General features: G+C 45.4%; 1 long non-coding RNA gene across 1 annotated transcript; it reads right to left on the bottom strand.

Annotated features, from left to right (window-relative positions):
* Positions 1-516: 516 nt before the first annotated feature.
* Positions 517-6,690, bottom strand: LOC138066727 (uncharacterized). The gene is made up of 3 exons (XR_011140157.1): positions 6,501-6,690; positions 6,196-6,263; positions 517-4,524 (listed from the first exon to the last, which is right to left on the bottom strand). It is a non-coding gene; the product is annotated as an uncharacterized lncRNA (long non-coding RNA).
* Between the last annotated feature and the right edge of the window lie 1,659 nt (positions 6,691-8,349).

The raw sequence follows: 8,349 nt of genomic DNA, 5'->3' as shown, positions 1-8,349 counted from the left end.
CACTCTGTGTCCAAATCCTACTCTCTCTCTAAAGCATATATCTAAAAAACTAATCTTTCCTGCAGCTGAAACTCTTTTTTTCTGTCCCTTCCATGGCTGCCTTTTCAGTTGGGAAACTGCTCTAAATTGTTTTCCCTTTCTCACATACCTACCCGTACCAGCTACTACTCCCCTGTTGCTATAAAACATTGGATTTATTCCCTTTAGGATTCCACTCCCTACAACTCCCAGGTACGTTGAAACTTGGCTTTGTCTCTCTCTACTTACCTTGTAGAAGGTGGTGCCGCTTCTTTTCTCTTCCAAGAGCAATGGCATTATGAACTTCTGTCTACTTTTTCCTGCAGTCAGTTTGGTGTCCTGCACACTGAATCCCTTTCCAGAAGTAAACGAGGTCTCACAGACCCCCTTTCCTCGCAACCTACGTATTCTGTAAAACCTCATCTTAGACATTACAGATAGGTAATCAAGTAATACAAAGGCAACGTGGATGACTTTCAGGTATTGTTTTTATTTGTTACTAATATTTATTTATTGTATTTATTTAAGTAATGGGGATATCGCCATTAAAGTAGGATATTTTATTTGTAAATCCTTTTCAGTATTTTACTAATTTGGCTTATGTCTGTCTATCCTCCTTTATAGTAGAAAGCCACATTGAGCCGTAACTAGAAAGAAGATGGGGATGGCCAGAGCAAGCTGCTCTGACCAGCACTCAGTAAGTTGATAGAGGCCACCTTAATAATTCAGAGCATACCAACCCACCTAAACCAAAAATTAATAGCTTTCTTGCCAGTGAAAATCAGTGCCACAGCAGGTATTAAACAAAAGGTAGCAAAATTGTGAGTAACTTCCTTCAGTCGGCCTGGGCCATATTCAGTCCAGCTACCTAGAGATGAAAGGCTCCACGCTTCCACCGCTACTTCTTTAACTCCTCCGTTTGCGGGAAGTTTGCAGTGAGATTTGTTATTTTTTCGTTCAGTTTCTTGTTTGCCAGTTATATCAAATACAATGACTTCTTTGTAGGAAAAAGTTAACGTGCTGTTTTCTAAGACAGACTAAAGACCTTCACTCATTCTGTACTGAACATGCTCTAGTCCTGCTGGCTTTGGTTGCTGCTCTAGGATTTATCTAGCTACTGCTAACAGCGGGTGGCAAATGCAATACAAAGGAAAAGCAATCAATTAAGCTTTTGTTATTTGAACTTTACTTATTAGCTGTAACAACTGCACATTCCATGGACAAATGTTAATTAGTGTGAATTATTTGTTTACTTCTGTGTTTCCTCTGTGTTTATTTCAAATTAATTGCTTTGCTACTTAGAATATAATGTCCTCTTCTCTAATTGATAGTAACTAATTCAAGATATATGCAAGCAAGATTAACATAATTAATATCCAATGAAGGAATATAGATTGTTCCTCCATCTGCATAGCACTAAAGTTTTCATTTATTTTTTGTTTTGTTTTTATGCTTTTAAGAGTAGAAAAAGCTGCTTAAAGTGGTGCAGCTTCCATTGTGGCTAAGGGACAAAGCCATCTTCATCAGCATTTATGAACACTGTTGCATGAGGAAGGAGAAAGCCGCTAGGCTTCTATACACCTTTGATACAATTAACAGTGTAATTGAGACGGATGGAATATCAGAATAATTATGTTGTTTGGCTCAAGGCCATCTCATGCTTCCACAGTGTCCAGAAGTACAAAAGAAAGTGTATGAATACATAATAGGAAGGTGGGGGATGATCTGTCTTCCGTGACAGTGTGTCTTTGCAGTACTTGCTCTTTAAACTCTAGATATTCTCATTGCTCAGTGACCAGTCCTTCTCTGCATGTTGCCTAATGATATCCTGTGGCAATGAGTTCACCATCAAAAAGATACATGAAGTCTTAGCAGTCTTTATGATACATGATACAAGTATTTTCGCAGTTCACCTTTTCAAATCCTTGACTGTTCCCTTTTTCTTCTAATATGAAATGGGAAGTAAAGAGCAGCTGACCTACCTTCTAGATCTTGTTCATCTATGCACCATTTAATCATATTTGTTCTCACTTTGTCTTCTCTAATAAACAGCTCCAATTTTTTCAGTTCCTGTTTATCAGAATTCTTCATGCTTCATATCATTCTCATTATCTCATTAGATCTGCCTCTCCCATAACCAAAACAGAATTTACCCAGAAAAGGTTACAAAAGAATAAGCCTTTCAGGATGCCAAGCAGCTAGACATTTCAGTCAAGAGCAGCAATGAATTTTGAAATGGCATATTCCTTATGGCGGCTCCCTTTTTATATAGAACACATTTTTGATAACTGTGGGTGAAAATCTGCCATGCTTAGCGGCAAAAAGAAGGCAGTAATTAAAGATAAAAAATAAGCAAACTATAACAAACAAAAAAGGAGAATAGAAGAATATCGGATGCAAATTGCAAGTTATGATTTTCTGTATGCCTTAAAAGAAGATAAAGGCATCCAATGTTATCAGAAAAAAAGTGCGTGGTAGGCATAGCTAAAGGAGAACAGAAGAACTTGAAATTGGCATGGATAAAAAAAAAATCCTAAAAGGTCACAAACAAATGATGATGGGTAAAATGATTAATAAGGATGCAGACATTTTCAGTGAAGATTTTTTCATCTATTTTGAAAGAAGCAGAATGAAACACTGGTATTATATCAGCATAACTACTTTTTCATGCACTGGTAAGTGAGGTAATGCAGAATATCATACTGAAGGCAGAAATCACAGATTTCAGAGCTAGCACTCAAGAGAAAAAATTTGCTTCACTAATTATAATTAGTAATAAATTATATAATACTAGGAAAATGCAAGGAAACTGTGAAAGTGCTAACATTGCACTCATGTTCAAGAAAAGCATCAAGATAATCTCAAAATTGCATCAGACCACAAATATTATGAGGCTGTTGCTGCTAAAAAGACACATTTATTTCCAAGCTGCATCAACAGAATTGTTGCATGCTGAATTCTCAGCTTGAGCAGAGTGTGGACAAAATGAACTTTGGACAAAACGATATAATGACGTTGAAGACAGACTGGAGAGATTATAAAGAAAAGGAACAAAAATGCAAAGAGGTTTGGAAATCCTATGAAGAAATGTTGAAAGAACTGGACCTGTTCCTCAAAATGAGAAAAAACGTAGCGGCAAATGTCTGAGCTAATCATCTAGACTCTATTGATAATCATTGAAGAGATGAAGGCAGCTCCAGGATGGGATTAATCTCTTTCAGACGTCTATGTTAGAATGAGAGGAATTGTAGAAGCACTCATTTCTCTCGATTGTCTGTTAAGGGACCCAGGAGACACTAGCTTGGCTGTAGGTGGCTACTGTAAGATGAACCTGCCTTCCTCCTCGCAATGCAATGGATGTGTTTTGATATATTTTCAAAAGGTAAACAGCCTGTTACAAATATGACTCTGATTATTACCCCTGTTTTTCACTATGCTGACGTAAGAAATCGTTAGTTTAAATCTGCAGCTGAGAAGACTTAGACTATGTATTAAGAAGAAGATGCTGGTAAAGACAGTTTAGCAAAGAAACAGGGGACCTCTGGACCATGGAATTACATTTAAACTTGCCTCAAATCAGAAGATGGAGAAAATGACTTCTTGATCCTTTTACCCCTTCCAGTCTATAGACTTGTTATCTGTCATTAAGCCTAATGAATTAAAGGAAAACTCTAGTGTGATTTTGGCCCATACCATGTTTGTTTCGCCAGTCCCAAACAACACCTGGTCATGACTCAGGGGTTGGCCCAGGCCACAGACAATTACCAATAGGCAGGTTAGATTCAGTCGTCCTTTTCTGGCGGCTAAGAGAGTTTAGTAGTATGGATCTGCCTAGACATACTAGTTGGCCTCAAGGCCAAAGAACAGGCTCTGCTACTGTTAAATATATTTGTACTGATGTAGCCATGAGTTTGAGTTAGAGCAAAAGGTATGCTTTCAAGCAGATCTGAAGCCATACCAAATTGTGTACACTGGCACCATCCCTTAAAGTCTACCAGGAAGTCAAAAGATCTATTGGTATTCGGGCAGCAATTCTTAGACATTTCTACTTGAGTGTCTGTTTCTGGAATCACAATCTTACTTCTGCTTAAACTTTCAGGCTCATAACCCCAGGACTGGAAATCATGGCTTTGTTTACTTCTATAAGTAAATACCCCTGATAAGCAGCCTGATGCTTTTTGTATCAGCTAGACCTAGGAAAGAAACCATTGCAGCACTGGAATTCCAGTGTAATGAGGGATTTGGCAGCAAGGTTCATGTCTGAAGACTTGTATAGCAAAATTTAGTCATTGTTTAACACCAAGGGGAGATTTACAGTTCTAACAATCCCATCTTCCGTAAAAAGCTCTAGTAACAAACATATAGTATAAAGCCTCCGCTAAAGGAGGGAATGCAAGCCTCAGTACATATTCCAAGTGTTTCCCCAAGATGTGCCAAAGAGCATTGTCCAGATGTCTGTCCAGTCAGTTTCAACCAGCCAGCTCCCATCAGTATTCCAGTCGTGTTCTGCAATGATAGCAAAGGTGCACACGTAAGGAAAGAAGCATTCAAAAAAGCTGTGAAGTTTTTATCGTATGGCTGGAGGTCTGATGCTCCTGCAGAACGGGTCCTTTTCTACCATGCGGATAGTCAGAAAAGTGCCAACGTAGCTTATGAAAAGATGGCGTCCTATATTTTAGACAATATTAATGTATAAGTTTCTCATGTGTAAGACACTTAAACGTATTAACGTATAAGTTTTCCCCACGGCAGAAATGGACTCTAAAGAAATTTATCACCAGATGATGTCAGCATAGATCAGCACATTCAGGCTAGTCAGCATATGCTGGAAAACTGCCTTTCTCTCTTCAGACTTCTCCTTTGAAAAAAGGATCAGGACCTAGCATTTAAATGCATACCAGGCTCACAGAGATTAACTCAAATAACTCATAATATAGGTACAACCCAGGTGAGTACGGAGAGCTGCGGGGCACTCTAGCATGTCCCTAAAGTGGATGAAGACTCTGGGATGAGCCACACTGTGGTGTGTAATAGGTTCCAGTCTATAAACAGCCAAGGAGGGTGAAGAGCTGGTGGAAATTTCACAAACCTGCCTAAGAGAATTAGGAGCACAGATCTCACTGACAATTGATGCTCCCAAAATATTTAAGCTCAGATGGAGCAAGTCTGGCAGCTGAAGGGCAAGAGTAAAATAATGGTTAAGTCAAGATTAGTTCTCAGGAATTCCCCTCAATGCTCTGGCTACGCTTATTTTACCAAAGCTTGTCCAAATTTAAATACATTACTTATTAGTCTCTGAGATGACTTCTGAGAAACGTGCTTCCTTTTATAGATGACTATTTTTATTGCTGGTCATTTAAGCTGAACCGGTTTGCTAATGCATTGTACAAAGCAGCACAAGTTTTGCTTCTGATCGCTGGATGGAAGGTTATGTCTACTGCAAACTTGAATCAACTTGAAAGTCACTATTGGAATATACAAATAAACCTACATTTAATCTAAAAGACTGAAGTAGTTTTAGCCGTTTTTCTTTTGTTAATTTTTTTCATCAAATGTTACGTATCTACCTGGGAAAATGGTGCTGAGTACTATTCCGACCTACAATAATAAAAGGACAATAGGGATTTAAGAGTAATATTCAACTATGCATCACAGCATTATGAAAGCTCATATAGCATGCTGGTAACAAAGGATGTTTACTTGTTTTGAGAGAGAATACTGCCCTTTTGACCGACAAAAAAAACAGAAGTGCTTTTTTGGCCACCAGATAGCAGTGCTTCACTATAGACAGCTCTGAGCTCAGTTACAGTATTTCTCACCTCTGTAGAAAACTCCATGTAGTGGGCCCTGGCCTCTTGCTCAGACATATCTTTTACCCACTTCATTCGTACGATACATCTAGTTTTTGAATCCGTTGATTACTCTGAGCTAAAGATAACATGGCGTCGTCCTCTTCTTTTTATATGGAAACAACCACTTTGTCACAATACGATCAACACATCGGTGTCACTTTTTGTACTTTATGAAGTGGACACAAACTATTGCTGTCAACCTGCCTGTTTCCTGAGATAGCCTGACTGATGTGGTGAGGCCCTGATAGCATCTGTTCAGCCGCTTACGTGAGGATACACAACAGAGCTACAGCATTTGCAGTGCTTTAAGCTAGAACCAAAATACCTTCCACCTGCGGGGACTGGAGCTGGAAGAACCTTCTGCCGCGCTTGTTACGACGCAGGTCTCCTGGTCTGTAAGAAACAAAGGAATAACAACGCATTCGGATCCCCAGAACTGCTGGGGCTTGGCGTCTGAGCGCTCGCGAAGGCTGCTCTGCACCAGGCACGATCTTCACGCCTCGGCCTTCGGCCCCTTGCTCCCATCGTTTGGAAATGCTCACAGCTCTCTTTACCCTTCCTGTCCTCCCCGGAGATTTGATTCCCCCCCTCCCTCTGCCCCCCAACAAAAAGCCTGATGTCTTTACAAACATTGCTCTAGAGTCACTCGCAGCTGCACCTCCGCAGCGCTGCGCTGGGGCCCCGAGGCCGGCCCAGGCAGCGGGCGCCAGGCGGGGACGGAGCCGCCCGCAGGGCAGCGCCGGAGCAGCGGCCGCACCAAGCCGCTCGTCGGTCCGTCGCCGAAACCCCCGGGCGGGCTCGGCGGCCGCCCGCGCCCCCCGCCGCTGCCCACAGCAGTCGCTTCCCCCCCCCCCCGGGCGCGGGGCAGAGGCCCCCTCGGGAGCGGGGGGCGGCGCCGGCGAGGGGAGCAGGGGGCCGCGCCGGGGGGCGGAGGAGGAGGAGGAGGAGGAGGTAGGAGGGGAAGGCGGCGGCGGCGGGGCGGCACGGCAGCCCGCGCTGCCATAAAAAGCCCGCGCGCGGTGGGGCGGCGTATCCCGCCCGCCCGCAGCCACAGCGGCAGCAGCAGCAGCGGCGGGACAGCAGCGGACGGGCTATGGGGACGGCGCTGGCGGCGCGGCTCGGCCTGGGGCTCCTGCTCCTGGCGCTCCTCCTACCCACGCAGGTGAGCCGCCGCGCGTCCCCAGCGCCGGCCGGGGGCGGCCGGAGAGGGGCGGCCGCGCCGAGACCCTCCTCAGCCTCCCCCTCGACCCCCCGGACACGGGACGGCGCCTCGCTGCCGTCGCCTCGGGGCGGGGGGAGGGGCGGAGTCCTGCTGAGGGGCCGGTGACCGTTGGGGGCCGTTGGGAGGGGGGCGGCTGCGGCCGCCATCCCGCGGCGCGGAGCCCATCTACCGGCGGCGCCCCTGCCGCCTCGCCGCCGCTTTTCCCCCGCTCGCCCGCCCGTCCGCCGCGGCGGTGAGGCGAAGGAGACGAGCCCGGGCAGCCCCGGCGGGGGAGGAGAGGCGGCGGCGGCTCCCGCGCGAGGGGCCGGCGGGGGCGGGGGGGGGGCTGCGGCCGGAGCCCTGCGGGGAGAGAGGGACCGGGAGCGGCGGGGAAAGCGTTAATTATTCCCCTGCTTGGGAGGGGGCCGGTCAGCAGCGAGAAGAAACGAGTTTGATAGCTGGCGGGCAGCGAGCCCCTGCTGTGAGGAGGGGGCTGGGGGCTTCGGGTCGGCCCCCAGGACTCGGGGCACGGCGCGGAGTGGGGGGGGCTGCAATTCGCTTTCTGAAGCAAAGGCGCCCAGCAGCCCGCCGCCGCCGGGCGGGCCGGGTGTCACCCTTGGCGCAGAGGTAATGCGGTAGCGATTTGCCTCTGTGTGAGCAGCCGAGCCAAGCTGCGCTCCGGGTACCCAATCTACGTGTTCCCGAGAGATCTCCCTTCGAAAAGTGTCAGCAGGGCACTATCATAAAAATAATAAACAGCAAGGAGCTTTCTAGCAGTTATTTTAAACATTCTCTCTTTATTTTTTTTAAATATTTTCATTTATAAGGAAGGGCGTTACGCCTTTTTGCATTGCATTCAATGGAGTCTCGCCAGTGGCCGTGACGAGAGCAGGATCAGGCCCTATGAGGGCACCAGTATTTGCAATATGCGCCTTAAGACAACTTGTCCGGAGTATCGTCTACCGTGGAACTTGTCTCTTTAAGTCTTGCCTTTTCCAAAACAAAACAAACAAACAAAAAAACCCACCCAGAGTCTAGGGTTTGTGTTCAAGACTAAGAAAAGTTTAAAAAAATAACTAACCGATTGTGAAGTAGTGCCGGAGACTGGCTATAGACACTGGCTTAAAAAAAAAATGTAGGGTTGTCTGTGACTTCTTCCCTATCCGTTTCATAGGATATTAACTCTGCAATCCAATATTGGTCATTTTCTTACTGATCTCCACAGAAACTTCCACACAGCGATCTTATGCTGCAGTCCTGAGTTGCTGCCAATATGTT

The sequence above is a fragment of the Struthio camelus genome, chromosome 3 (genome assembly GCF_040807025.1).
Source record: "Struthio camelus isolate bStrCam1 chromosome 3, bStrCam1.hap1, whole genome shotgun sequence".
Taxonomy (NCBI): Eukaryota; Metazoa; Chordata; class Aves; order Struthioniformes; family Struthionidae; genus Struthio; species Struthio camelus.
This window is presented reverse-complemented; position numbering and strand designations above follow the sequence as displayed.